Source organism: Sturnus vulgaris, chromosome 5 (assembly GCF_052056855.1).
Source record: "Sturnus vulgaris isolate bStuVul1 chromosome 5, bStuVul1.hap1, whole genome shotgun sequence".
NCBI lineage: Eukaryota > Metazoa > Chordata > Aves > Passeriformes > Sturnidae > Sturnus > Sturnus vulgaris.
Genome location: NC_142247.1, coordinates 53,382,213 through 53,398,028, shown reverse-complemented (window position 1 = coordinate 53,398,028; position 15,816 = coordinate 53,382,213). Strand labels below are relative to the sequence as shown.

At 41.1% G+C, this 15,816-nt stretch overlaps 1 pseudogene; it reads right to left on the bottom strand.

The window, feature by feature from the left end:
* Positions 1-7,274: 7,274 nt before the first annotated feature.
* Positions 7,275-8,706, bottom strand: LOC106854043 (hyaluronidase-4-like; annotated as a pseudogene).
* Positions 8,707-15,816: the final 7,110 nt, after the last annotated feature.

Below are 15,816 nucleotides of genomic sequence, written 5' to 3'. Positions count from 1 at the left end.
TAGGATTCAAGATATATTAAGATTTAGATATAATTCTGCAATTTTCAGAATGTAGCATTCCTCAGTCTTCCACCAGTAGAGAGCAAGGTGGAAGTATGTGTAAAAAGGTACAAGAGATACATAGTTTGTTCAACTATCCTCAGTATAATGACACTGGTGATTAAATTATTCAATATAAGCATAAAATTATCCGTCATGGTTTAGGGTAGGAGGACTCAGTTCGGTAGTTACTTTTTAATCCACTCTACATAAAAACAGGAACAATAGAAACAAACTCCTAACTATTAATCTGACTCATTAGATGTACTTAGGAGCACTATTCCCATCAATTTCAATGTAGAACATAATTAAAAATGAATATGAGATGCAATCTGTACAGTGTTTAAAGTTCTGTATTTAATAGTGTTATTACTGAGTTTAAGCATCATTTCAGAGAGTTAAGCACCTGAATTATGCCAAGGCAAATCTACTTTGCACTTGACTGTGAAACTGATTGGCAGCAAAGCCCCAGCCTGGGATTAAGATCAACATCCAGACATCTGGAAATGGTTGAGTGATAAAGAAAAATCCTGACTGTAATGTCAAGCAGCAGAAATGAGCAAGAAGGTACAGCATTCCCTTCAGCTGCCTCGAGGCTAATGGGAGAAAAATAATTTAATACTGAATAAGGCAGGATAGTTGGGATGAGGGCTGCCTACACTGGTTCAGAATTGATGATTTAATTTGTAACACTAACTGAACCTTGCTGTCACATGGAACTGTACCTCCGAACTGGCTGAACATACAGATGGGATTTGCCTGATTGGATCTAGATGAAGAAACAAGGCCATGAATTTTACAGCCACTTCATGGTATAACAGCAACCAGGTGCCAGCATCAAACATCTGTCCTTTTCCAGGATGAGAGGAAACAAAAGAGAAACAAGAAGATATCTTTGTTAACAGAACCTGGTGGAAAATGTGGTACACAATGCCAGAGAATTACTAAAAATGAGTGTTCCCAATAACCTGAAATTCAGAATTAGTAAGATTTCCCATTTCAAAGTGACTAATAGAAAAGTCTGGGAGGGTGATCAGCAGGTAACTATGTCAGAGCAGCTTTCCTTCTGTCCTGTACTCATTCCCATCTACAAAACCATTTCAATAACCTTGGTTGCCTCTGCTAAAAGATTAGATGTGCTGAAAACTGAACATGCATTCAATTACTAGTGAGATACGAGCAGATTTGTATCTGTTTGTTAATTTTTTGGTTAGGCAAAAGAACATTTAAGGTTATTCTCATACCTTATACCAAAAAGTACTGTTAAAATCCAAATCACATAGGATACTTATTTGTTGTCTAAATGCTCAGTAGCTTATCAAAATCTTTACCAACTCCAATAACAAGCACTTTTAGATATTTCTGTGTTTAGGTATCTATACATGTTTCTTTAAAACATGTTTTTGCTCACAGTGCATGCCTTCTGATTTATTTTAGGAATGTTCTAACATGGAAGAAACACCTATCAAGAAATATCACAAGATCCTTGTGGAGTAACTCCCTGGGAGGCACTGCAACTTGATGCTGAGCTTACTGAAACCAAGGGAGCTTGCCATTGGTTTCATATGGCTTTGGATCAGATCATCAAAAGCACTAAGAGAGTCCTGCACTTATCATTTGACTTCTCGTTTCATGTATTATTTCCACTTGATATTGCTAAGAAATGTTAAATCTTACAAACATGAAAGAATCACAGTTTGTACTATAATAGGAGAAAGTATGTTTATTATATTTAAAATAATCCAAGAAAGTATGTTTATTGTATTTAAAATCATCCATTCTCGTGGATGTACAGAGATTACTTAATTTTATCACTACCACTCAGTAGGTATAATAACACAAATTGAACTTCAATCCACTGCAGGGGAAAAAGTGCACAGCTAGACTAATTTTTTTCCACTGTCAATTTCATTGTGACACATTGCATTATGTTCCACCTCTCACATTGCAAGTTTCAACCATGCAGCTGCTGAGAGCCCAGGTGCAAATTTTCAGACATGTTTAGGTATCTAACTCATACTATAAAATAATTTAGTCACTGTAATGGTAATGTTTAGTATGTCTAAACCTTAAGGATATAATCACTGAGATAAGCCCATGATGTGAAGTTTATGGCATCTGATTCTTCACAGGATGCTATGATGGTTAGATCCCAGGAAAGAAATGTGCAATTGCCAGCACATTGGTTAATGATAGCAAAATGTAGCCAATGGGAAACACAAATAGAAGAAATCAATTCCAAAAAATTATAAAATTAGAAACAAGATGTACTCTTCATAGGAGAACAGAGAGAGAGGATTTGATGTTAGAAGTGCAGCTGATATAAGTGTGTGCAAGCGTTATCTCCCATAGTCTGTGTCCAGCCTCAAAGGGAGAGGGGTGCTAGTAGAAGAGTCAGAAGTAGCTCATGGATCAGCTTTCCCCATGGGAACAGACCCTGTTTGTGGGGGTTGGAAGCATCTCTCCAATGTGCCATCCTGCACATCCTCTCACACTGCAGTTCCCTGACCCTTGCAAAATCATCTGGCCTGCCAGGACTGGTGAGATAGAAACCAGCTAAAGCCCACTGGAGGTGCTCTCCCACCTAAAAGGTGCACTTCTAGTTTAGTTTCCCCACTTCAGTGGATATATTCAGTGGGAAAAATCTGGGTCTGCATGCCTGGATACCCGGATAGACATTTTTACATGATGCACTAATGTATTACAGACAGTTGCAAGTTTAACATGTTCACAGAAGTTTTATAAAGTACTGTTTCACTACCTTATTGTTCAGTTACTATATGAGTGTGACTAGCTTTCTGTAAAATGTGACCTTAATGGAGACAGCAAGAAGAGTCAAACTACCATCTAATTCAATGCCACTCAGAAACCACTGAAACATTTTGTTTCCTACTAACATGTACTTGAGTCCTACAGCACAAGCAAAATGTCAAATGAATCATTTTTGCACCCTTCCCTTAAAAATCCACCACAATCATACTCTGATTTTTTTAAAACTGCATTTTTCTGAGAAATCTGTTCCATTAAAAAAAAAGGTAGATCTCCTTCATTTATTTTTTTGAAAATAAAGCCTGAATTTAGTTGTTTTTCTTCTTTTAAAGAAGGATCATTGTGAAGTTGATTAATTTCTTGTTGATTGGCTGTGGTTTAGTCACAGTCTCTCCTAACCTAAAGGGAATCTAAAATATTTCTTTCTACAATGGAATTCTGTTAAAAAATAATGAAAGTTCTTCTCACTTGCCTTCAAGAACTCTATTAACATAATGTTCAACGCACAATTGCTTTTCTAACATGGTTATTATGGTAATAACTCACTGAGGATATATGTGTATAATAACATATGTTTAAAGAAAGAAAAGCTGCTAAGAGGTGCAAATTCACAAAGGTCAAAGCCTGATGGGATCTTTAAGGTTCTGAAACAAAAAGAACTAATAGGAGCAGATTGGAGTTGGATGCTATGTTGCAAATGTTTTCCTGGATCAAAGAGAAGAAAAAGCAGGGAACTCAGCACAGGTCTCACTGATCCCTGTTTTTCCTATAGTTATTTGCCTATTTTTTATCCAGCTACACATATTCTGATACAAAGACATAAATAATACTCCTGCCTCTAGCACTACTTATTAATTTTAGTTTAGATAGTCATGTCTTTAAAAAAACACAGAGACAATTTGTTTTGGACTAGAATATATGCATTCTTCTCTCAGTATGTATACTAATATACTAATACTTTTTCTTCCTCAGCTCCTGACTGTTTCACTCCTCTTTATCTTGTGGAGGGCCCAAAGCATGAACACCTTTATCACACTGACCATGAAAGAGGAAAACATGAACTTAAATTCACTCAAATGGAAAAGGAACTAGGAATCTCCTTTCAGCATTCATTTTCTGTGAGGATGGTCTAACCAGCATAACATCCACTATGATATGGGTAGACTCTTTTTTTCTTTACAAAAGAGAAAAGTGAGCTCATGCTGTTTTATTCAGAAGTATCAGTGTTCTGCTGTCCTGGTGGTACCTGTCAGCTGAGCAGAAACCAGGCTTCTAGACTGCTAAACAGCCTAATCCCAGAAAATGGGATCGAGGGCCAGACATGTTCCTGAGATCTGTGCATTTTTGACTCAACCTCCAAGGTGCTCCACTCTCTCTGTGCTTTATTGGCATTAAACCTCAGGGTACAGCTGCAGGGTTTTGAATTTTGTCTGGAACAATGACACGTCCAGCCCCCAGCTGCAGAGCAGGTGAAACTTTTCCTTGGATCCACTCTACTCTCTACCTTTCCTCTTGACTGACTGACGCTGGCCCGTTGGCTAAGCAAACCTAGAGAACATAACTGCAAATCTGGGGAACAATGTCTGCAGAGCTCCCTGAATGGTCCTCAACAACTTTATCACAGTCAGTTCCTTCATAGCCCTGACAACAGTGGCAGACAATGTCTCTGCCATTATTTCCAGATCTTCATTTCATGTTTCTCCTCTCACAATAAATCCTTGGTTCTCCAAGGCATCTATCTGGAAGGTCTAAAAATTTAATTGTTGATATATTGAGGCTCTCCACGTTCTTTGCACACATGATACATTGTCCTGACAAAGATGCCTTCTTCATACCTCAGCTGCTGCTGTGACATTGATAATGTGGGGCTCAAATTTAGAATCAATCAATTTTTGCACTTCTCTGCAGCTGCTCTGTGAATGGTAAAAATTTGGGCTAATATGAGACTATCCACTTGATTTTGTTCTTTCATATTCTAAAAAATATGCAATATGTAAGGAGCCTGCATTAAGTAATTCTTCCAGGATAAGACAAATTTCACTAATTTAAAGGATTAATATTAATTTTTATACAGAAAATATAATCCTATTGAGGTGCAAATGACCTCAGCGACTTGCATTCCCCAGGAAACACCAGTGTGTAGATCTTTCGAGAAGCCATGATATATGCAAGAAAAGCAGGTGATGTCAGCATGGCTGACATGTGGGTGTCTGGAGCTGATGGAGAAGCTCCAGAAGCCTTGTTACTTGACTGGGGTGGAAGGAAGTTCACTCTCATATTCATATTGATTCTGACAGAGACCACATCCAAATGTTTAAAAAATTGGCTGAAGTAATTGAATTTGCTGAGGACATCTGAACACTTATTTTCAGCCATTCATTCTCATGCTGGCTGGGTTTTCTATACTATCTGCCAGGAGAAAAACAGCCCAGAACACCCATTTCATATAGCTTTAAGGAATAAGTCTTTTCTTATGACAAAGTTTGATATGCAGCTTTCTGAAAACTCCAGGACACGGCCAAGCCTCAAAAATCAATCTTTGATTTTAATGTGGCTAGGTCTGATATGTAGTACAAAAGCTCCCCATCTGATCTTTAAAGTCTGCTTTTTTTTCCCTGCCCACACACAGGGACAGTTCTCATAATCTGACAAATTGCTGAGCACCACCACTAGACCCTGTCTGGTGAGCTAATCATGCTCTAGATAATTTCCTAGTGTTTTACTCAGCTGAAAGGGAATTTGACCAGGATGATAACTATTGAGGAATAGTCTTCCAAAATGCCTGGTAGCAGCCATTGGCTTCCTACTATTGTTTCCTATGAGCCCCACAAGAAGCTCAGGAAGAACTGACCATGTCGTCCTGACTGGAGGACAGCAAAGGCTGGTTAAAGCAGTCAGCTCTGCTGGTGCCAAATACTCAGGACTGGTGCAGTCAGATACTTTTACTAGCAGGATAAAACGAGGATCTTACACAATGCGTTTAAGTCAGGCTAAGGTTTACCTCTAAAGAAGTTAAATTCATAATTCACCAAATAATGGTGAACCATTTTGCTATGTCAATCGTTTGTTTTCCAGTCCCTCTCCAATTTGAAAGCTGTGTTTCCAAATGCATGCGTTGTTCTTGCTGCTTTCCCTAGCAGCTCACTCCGATTCCTATAAAAACCTAGAAAAAGCAACCATAAATAGGCCCACACCATAGGAGGCAACTACCAGCATTATGCAACCTCAAATGAAAGAGAAAATGCAACACTTGGCAAATTTAAAGCATTTCAGCTACAATATTCTTTCAAGTTTACATGCTTTCTAGTTTTGTTCCAGGAGAAGATATTTGGTGCTTGGATATTTATCCTTAATTTGAACCATGACTAAGGATCAGCCTCAAGTGAATTACTATGCCATAAGCACAGAATTCGAAAGCAAGTAGGTGCCTAGACAACATCACTGATTTAGGGCAGTTTGAGGGCCACAGCACATCAATAAATGACTTGATGTGAAAAACATATCTCTTCACAGAGATATGTTCACTGAAGGGGAAAAGAGGGAGGAGCTGGACATAAAATGGCAAAGAGGATGCAGCTGTTATTGATGTCTGTCTGTCCTCTTCTTGCAAAGCTAAGGAAGAGCAAGCTGGGTAAAACCACCAAGGCAGGTGTTTCCATCTCCTTTAATATCTTCAAGAGCAAGAGAAGTGAAGCCCTTGCTGGGAAGTATAGTGGGTGAGTAAGTGAGACCTAATAGAAGAGGGAGCTAATGCTCCTTCTCAGACAGGATGCCAATTTCAGATTCAGTACCTGGGATGAAATTTCAAATATAGCCTTGAAAAGCAAATACAGCTCACTTTCTAAACTCTGCAACAGAGAAACTGAGCTCTGCTGGTAGTGCAGTCACTGTCTACAGGTGAGAACAGAACCAGGGCAGTGGCAGACAAATCATGCTGCTTTTACACAGGAAGTCTACTGCCCTCATCCAGTTCTGGGAGGATGTACAGAATCACATTAAACAAGGCCTAGGGTAATGGACTTACCTCAAAAATACTGCTATGTGTGTGTTTGTATGTGTTCAGCTGATGTGAGCAGTACTCCTCTGTTCTGGGGCATCATTGGCCTGACCAATATAGGTATTAAGGCACTAAATTAAATGGTTTTGAGGTGGAGGCATGCAGAAAGACTTCTGGCTCCAATTTTCCATTCTTATGTACACAGAACAAATTGCTAACATCTCTGCCTCAGTTTCCCTTCTAAAAACAGGGCAGGTGTCTGGGGGTTAGTGATTGCATACCTGAGCAGAAGAAAATTCATGAGGGAGGACTAATGTATTAACAGCCTTCTATGTACTACATCAAATTTCTGAAATTCTTTTAATCCATTCAAATGCTCGCTTGAGTACAGCCTAGTTAGGAATTAAAGCAAAAAAGAAAAAAAAATATATATTCAAGGCTGTGTTTTTTCTTCAGAACATTGCGCTCTTTAAAGCATGCGGATAATTAGCACGAACCAGCAGAGCTGGCCCAAGTAGGAGGTTTTCCATCCTGATGCACCATCTGCAAGAATGGTTAAAGGGTAAATGCAGCCCACATTGTTCCAGCAAAAACTTCCAATAGAGAGAACTAATAAAGGCTCCTCTCTATAGCCTAGTCAGGTATACACAAATACAGGCAAAGCATAATCTTGGGGTGCCATGGAGGAAATCCCTATGGACTCATTCAACGTAAACTGAGAAAAGTACAAAATGTCTTCTACTGTTTCTAAGGAGCTTCTAAGTGTCAATGGAAAGGTACGGGGCTGCAAAGTTATTCCAGAGACAGGAAAATTCATTGTTCCTCAAATCTTCACTCTTTGGGCAGGAACCAGTGTAGTTCTAATCAGGGAAACTGTAATTATGACAGTCAGGGTACAAGCAGCATTCCCACAGGCCCTTTGGTTTACTTTCCATTCCTAAAGCAATTGTTTCCTTCATAAAAGTTTTTGCACTTTCTTCAAAGAAAATTGATAACATTCAACATCATTTGCTGAACTATTCCCTTCCATTTCAGTTATGAGTTTCCCCTTAATTTCCTCTGGACTTTCCTCTGTAGACATCTTTTGCACCACACTTGCAGGCCCACTGAAGTCTCAGTGTGCCCAATCTGTGACAGCTACCCCAGTGAAGACCTCAGGTGGGATGTAATAGTTAATGCCGTGCCTTTTTTTTCTGGATGGGTTTGGAAACTGAAGTTTTAAGGTATGCCACCATTAACATGAATTTCCTGTGATGTGCCTGCCCTCTTGCTCTAGCTAGGGGGCTTCAAATCATATAGAACATTTTCAGGTTCAGTACATCATACCTGAGGAAGTGCAGTTCTGTCAGGCATTCCAGGAGTCTTGAAAGACTTACTCTCCCAAACTGGTGGTCAGGCTGATTTCAAAGCAAGAGAAGTCCAGATGAGTGGTATGTGCAGCCATGCCAAGGGCTGAAAGGTGAGCAATGCATAACTGTGTTCCATTTCCAGGAAGCACTTCCATAACTTAAGAGATGGCATTGGGCAGATCTCCCAGTTTGTCTGTAGTACATAACAGAAGAGCTATTAGTATTTATTCCATATATAAATATATGAATTGGTATCAGTCAATTCTAAGGCATCTACCATGCTAACACTGAAGAAAAAAGGTGAGCGCAATCTAACCCAAACAAAGGAGGGAAATTCCCAGCCAAAGTAAATTGGTGTAAGTCTGGAAGCCAGCATACTTTTCTCATCAATTCACCAAGGCTGCTGCCGTGACTTCAGTGGGCCCCAGGATATCTTAGTGGTTGTGGCTGGTACAGTGGGAAGCCTGATGAAAACATGATTTCCTTATCATTCAAGCTTTCTCAATAACAACCAGAGTAACTCTAAAATCAAACCTTGGCTTTTATCACCATCTTCACAATTTCATGAGCATCCCTGACATATCTATGCAATGCCAGCCAGAGATACTCCAAATACCTCTAAACAAGCACACATATTTCATTGTCATTGTGCAGTACTATAAAGGGATCCAAGTTCAAACTCTTGATAGCAATAAAGCAGACACATGAACACTTGTTCTGAGCTATTTATTAGCCTGGCTACACTACCACATGCAGCCTGTGCCTTCCAGACCATGTCTGTTATCTCTGCACAGCACTGCATTGTGCAATTTGGACTTTGTAGCTAAGGCCTGTATCACTACTACGAGCAGCATCATTAATCATAAGGTCCCTACAGCAAAGCCTATATACTTATATGTAAGAGAAAGAGTCATATCATTTTCCAGCTCCAAGATCTCCCCTGCATTCAAAACCCTGGGAAAATCCCACACACTTATACAATCAACCATTATGGATTGGTATTTGAATTCTATTGTTCTTCTTCTCAGTCGTAGCCTTCTTTTTTGTCACTCCTGGGAGTGTATCCTAGAGGGGGTGAGGATCACAGGTGTCATATGGGCAGGCAGGCTGTTACATATATACTTCTGGTTATAGTGTATCTATCTATCCTTCCTTTCTCTCAGAACATAAAAACACTGAGGAATATCTACACACTTGAGGTACATTTATGGGCCTCCCCAATCACACATATTTTTCTGTTATTTTAGGGTAGGCCTAGCATAACCCAATTTCATCAAAACTATCAACATCCAAGGTAACCAACCTAGGTATTTTTAATAAGCCTTTGATGTTTTTAGGATCGAGTCTTCTGACAGTCTGAGGCACCAGACTGTTTCACAGCGTACAAGGTGTTCCTGTTGCTGCTGCTGAGCAGGCAGGCCATACACAGGACCAGTGCAGTATGGGGCAGAACTCAATGTTTTGTCAGACAATCTCACCCCATGAGACTCACAGTACACAGCAAAGCCAGGTTTTCAAACTCAGTACCCACATACCCACAAGTGCCATGCCAGCATTACTGAGCCTTTTAGAAAATGGTGTTAAAGAAAATTAGCCTGATTTGCCTGATCATCTCTCAGAAAGCATGTACTAGAAATCAAAGTTGGCAAAGCCACTCAGGGCTTGTCAGCATTAAAGGGAGGCCAAACTGAATTTCTCACCCAAATGCTGCACAGCCAAAGCTGTAAGATGGTGAGCTTGCTCTTTTGAGGAGACAATCAACAAAAGGACCACCTTTAGAGAGTCAGGCTGCGCAATAGCTGCAGAGAGAGGGAGAAAAAGGATAGGGACCTCCTGCCAGCCCAGCAGCCCTGCTCCTTACACCAGCCCATGCCTGGGATCAACAGGTGCTTCTGGCTTTCCAGAAGGGTTCCGTGGAGGCTGCAGCACTGCTGACCACCAGCTTTGGCAAAAAACAGATGGAAAATGCAGACCTTGCTGTGCTGGGGAGCTATTGCTGAGCACTGCTCTTGCAGTTCACAGAAAATCTGAGCTGTAACAAAATCCTGCCAGAGGGCAGCAAATCCCTACAATTGTTTGTTTTTCACATTGTGATTCTAAACTGCAGCAAGCGGAGTTTCCCCCATGAGAGCTGTACTACCATCCTGCCCCTCTGCTTCCACGCTTGTTCAGACTGGTCCTGGGAGGTGTCACTACCTGTGCTGAGCACATCCCCAGGTGATTTACACCCGATTCCAGGGAGCACTTCCCACGCAGGACATCTGTCCCTTGGCACAGGCATGCAGTGGTGTGTACGGGCAGGGACCCACGCCCTAGGCCACCTCATGGCATCACACCAAAACCCATGGGGCTCACCAGAGGCTGCTCTTCCTGGGATCTGCCTACCAGTGGGAAGTGGGGCTGCTCAGCTCTCCCACACTGTGGGTCCACGCATCTCCCCTCAGGCAGGACTGGGGTGCAATTAGCCCTAGGCTTTACTTCATGCTGAATATACTGATTTGCTGCTCCAAAGTCCTCTGAGCTGGCACATGGCAAAGTATCAGCAAGATTGAGAAAATAATAACAATAAAAGCCAACAGTAGCAGCAACAACATAACAACCACAATAATATCATTGTAAGTTACTGAATACTGCAAGGGAGAGGCAGACCACCTTGCCCACTGAGAGAAACTGGGAAACTTAGCACAGAATGATATTTGTAGGAACTCTATTGTTAAGGAGGAAATGGTTGCTCTTTTTTATTCAGTGTGATGGCAAATAATTGACTTCTGACTTCTACTTTTTTCCATTTGATGCATTTAGCCACAACACACATACATGCTCCACCTGAGAACAGTCTTTGAAGTCACTTGTTTGCAACAGGCAGAAAGGATGTGTCCAAGCTCTGCTCAGTATTTTTCCCTTCCCCTAGACTTTTCAAATTTGCTTCCACTTGTGCAGGATTGCTAAAAATTTATCCTCCTCTTTTTGCTTGGTATTTGTTTCACTTGTATCTATTGTAGTTGAGAGAACCCAGAATACCCTTTCTGCTAATTAGGTTTTCCTTTGACAAGGGGAACATAGAGGCAGCCCATCTTAGTGTCCAGCTGACAGTAAAAATGCAGAATGGACAGCAATTTCCAATACAGAGAAAGTAGAAACTGTGTGTCTTTACTAGGCAGCAAACAGCTCTAGCTAAGACTAAGCAAAATCAGCATTAAAAAGGTGGTTTTGAAATGGAGACACATAGAGAGAAGTACTTGAAGCCAAACAAAAGATACTGCTGAAAAAAGATAGCTAGCAAAATGATAAGAAAATGACTAAGCATTCTCCAGTTGATATAAACCCTGTATCTCTCTCCCGAAATTATTCTAGAACACAGGAATGCATTTTCAAGCTTCGTCATCCATTTTGTAGCAGAAAACCTACTCCAGCGATGTTACACTGTTCATATCAAGAGATTAGAAAAATTACAAATTATTAATAAAGATCATGATGTTTTCTCCTTTCTACAACAATATGGCATTGACACAGCACAACCTTGATGGGCTTAAACTAGGCTGTCTCAACAGGCAAGCCAGGTCCCAAATGCTCTTATCAAAGACAGGAATGTTTTTTGAAAGAAGAATTTTCACACCCACAGAGATCAAATAAAATCCCTGGATTTTTACAAAATAATCCTTTCGTTGACTTTTTATCAGCAAAGCTAAAGCTGACACACTCAGAAGGTTTTTTTCCAGTGGAAGTCATGCTGTCAGCAGTGAATTTTGCTTTCTGTCCTGGACCCAGATTAGGGGGCAATGTGCTTGGGGGCTGATGACAGAGCAAATTACCTTGAAAGCCACAGAGCTTGCAGCAGCCTCAGGGAGGGGGTATGGCAGGATGCATTGCTGCTGTCTCTGCCTTTCCTCATATGGATGGGGGCTTATTAGATCAAGGCAACCTTTTGTGATTTGCCTCACTGAGATTTTGCAAAGTATCTCTGTTAGGTTAGCAAATGCAGGGGACAAGATATATAGCATAACAGATAATAAAAATGGAGAAAATAATAATAATAATAAAAATGGATGATGGATAATAAAAATGGACCTCATTGCACAATTATCTGCCTGACCCAGTAACACTGATGACTGATGACAGCCAAGATTCAAACTCTTTTAGTACAGTCCTTCACTGATCCTGATGAAGGCGCTAGAAAACCTGAGCAGCATTAACTGCTGAGGGATATTTCAAAATCAGGGTGGATTTGCTCTGCAAAATGCTACAAATTAAAGTGTTAATCTGATACAATAGAACTATTTCCCTAGCATTGTAAGGAATGAGTTGAATAATGAATCAAAAGTTCAAATGCTGAATTATTGAAGGTAATTTTGTAGTAAAATTTAACTTATTATGACTTATGGACACAGAAGATCACATTTTAGCAGACAAGCTACACCTGTGTGTTGGGCTCATCAAGACAATCATTTGGACTCTATCATCTCAGTTCCTTTTGCTACTATAGTGAATTTTTCTTATTATTTACATGAGAATACACGCATTCTGGTGGCCTACTAGATAGCTGGACTTCTGAATCTAAAAATGTCCCCCACTTCTTGCTGCATAAATGTCTCTTATCTGTAGACAATTACACCTGACAGTGGTCCAGCCTGGGAGATTAGACTCATACTTAGTCCTAGCAAAAGGCAGATGGTTTGATGGGTTGATTTAATGGCCACTGAAACATCCATAGAAGCAGTCTTGAGGCTTAGCTTGTACTTTCCTCATGCTCATGATGCCAGTGACTGGGTCATTTTCTGGCATACACTGAAATAATCACAAAGCCTCTTTGGCCCATGCCCAGCCTTACAAGGTTCTCAGTGGTCAATACCACAGATTTCACCTCCTTTAGGCCCAAAGGTTTTCCAGAACCTGCCTTTTCCCAAAAAAAAAGATGGTAGCCTTTACACTAGGAGCTATATTTTGCATGCTTACACTATACAGTCAGCCCAGTGGTGTGAGTTCTAAATCAGCCCGAGTGGGCTGCATTGCTACTCCATTGTCTTCAGGGCATATTATAGCATATTAAAAATTATATGGATTACAGCATGTGCACAGCAAGAAGTTTCACATTCTTTGAGGGTACATCAGCCTCAAGACATAAAGACTGTGTTCAGGAGTTGGCTTCAGCTGGCTGCCAGGATGCCCAGGTTTCCTGCCACATTGCTCATTTACCTGTAGTTCAAAATACCAACTGCAAAGGGCAGGAGATGGGGCATGTGCTCAGAGGACCACGATCCAGCATAGCCACCCACCTGACTTCAAGCTGCTTTAGAAAATATGTAGGAGCCTATATAAAAGCATCAGAACTGCTTGGGGTCTCCTTCTGCCTCTCTTACTACTCATGGCATTTTAAATTGTGCTGAATTGGTTGTTTTGAGAAGCAGATTTCCTCTCTGCCCACTTTCCTGATGCAATTGTAAGGCAAATCCTAACTGAAAACTAAACCAGTGATGCTTAATGTTCCAAGCATGTTCTTTTCATAGAAATTAAACAGAAGGCTAGCCCTGTGCAACAGAAAGGAGCTGACTGTCCTCCCACCGTCCTTCCAGGGGTCCAGCAGAGTTACTGTGTACTTGAAGGAGGGTAAGATTGGCCCCCAAACTGAGCAGAACAAGCACCCACACAGGCAGTGGAGTAATTACAGCTTGCACCCAGCACCAGCCAATATGGGTGGCATTCCTCTCTTCCTACTCTTACAGAATAGCTGTAACACATCATCAACAACAGCAATAAAAACGTCTGGTTTTTTTCATCCCCACCAGCTAAGCATTAGATTAGAGCTAAATGTTAGTGTTGCAGAAAACACAACAATTCAGTGTTGTCAGTCTAAGGGATTATTGCAATTATTTTAAGATGAGGGTCATGTAAACCTCGGTAAGCCTCATGTATGGATGGAGACTTTGAACAAGCCTTATGAGCCTCTTTCAGTGGCCATGCCCCTGTAGTGCCTTTTCATCTAGATCTCGTCAGCTGTCACAGGACCTGCTGCCTCACTGCAAGGAGCACAGAGGGAATATTTTGAGAAACTGCTACTTAGAGTCCTTATAGCAGCTGGTGGGTGCTGGGAACTAGTGGACTAACGCCAGTCTAAATGGAAAATTCTAAGTGTGAACAAAGCAAACATGAATATTTCATGCCTGCTTTTCAGCTACTCCAAGTCTATAATGATAAACCATCTTACAGCAGATGAGGCTATGCCCCTTTAAGAGAGGAGAAATCAAAACTAAATAAAAATAGGAGATTGCTTTCTGGGGATGTTAATGTGAAAAGTGAGGTAGCTTTACCACTCAAATTCGCATCTTCAGTGAAATCAGGTTGGTTTGTTACTGGTTTTTAATCCAAGTATGCTCTGATCTGAGAACTGCTGCTGAGATACAACAGTAGTGCTTATACATCCTTACTCCTTCTAAATCAAGGTGTATTGGTACCTGAATTCTTATGGAGGCCCAGGGAGAGTTTGTCACATTCCTCCATACTTCTAGATTTAGAAAAAATGCCCAAATTCCACATCATGAAGTTTGATGCTGACACTTAAGAAAAGACTACTTGTCCAAGGAGCAGTCCAAAGCTTCCAAAGGACATCAGTGCATGCTTGTACTAATTAATCCCATGCAAAGGGCATCAGTGTAGGTACTCTGTGGGATCTTTGGGCCTGACTCAGTTTTATGAAGCTTGAGGCAGCACCTTTGATAGAGCAGTGAGTGGCCTGCACTGGCCCTGCCTCTGTCCTGTCCCTACCAAGGCCAGCTTGCATCTTGCCTGGGAGTAGTGTTCCCCCATCCCTGGGTCCCGCTGGAGGAAGATCAGACTCATCACCAGAGCCTCTGGTCTCCCATGTAGGGAAATCCTGTATCAAACTGCCCTGCCAGGGCTTTGGGTATTCCCTGTCCCCACAGAGCTGAGACAGCCAAGCAAGGGAGAGGCAATACCTGGCATGAGCCTTTTTTAACACTCCCATTGGGAGGCCTGTGCAGAAGGGGAGAGGCAGATTCCCTGGGCATTAAAATGCTCACTTGTCCTCATGATGGGGACAGGCACGAGCAGCCACGCATGGAGGACAAGGGTAACAACACAAAGTGAGTGCAAGTGTCAGCTAAAAAACCCAGCTGTCCTCTGTGTACGTGAGCCACTGACCATATTGCTGTCCAGGAGGGAGGCATCAGCCCTGCGGGGCTTCCACAGCACACAGGGCAAGTGGACACAAAGTCAAGGTAAGAAGCACCTTCAGCAGAGGGAAAAAATAAATGCTTTTAGTTCTATCATGCAAACTCAGCATTGGAAGGAGCAATACAAGAAATGCTCTTAATAATCTACTGTCTAATTGACTGAGAAGGTTATTACGACCATGAAAACAAACATCATTTTTCCAAAAATTGCCCACAAACATCAGACTTCTTGACTGTCTGAGGAAAAAAAGCAGGACTGATGCTCTAGGCTGCTTTGTTTTCATGGACATTGGAGAGCACCTTAAATAAAAACTAGGAAAGTTCTTGCTGTAATGGGAAAATGACAAAGGAGCTCTGACTTTCTCTGAGAAAACAGGCTGCCAGTGTGTTAAAATATCACCCTAGTCAAAAAATCAATAAAATTTTTGAAGAGGCCAAATTTAATGTTGAAATAGGAGCAGCCACATAAGTGAAG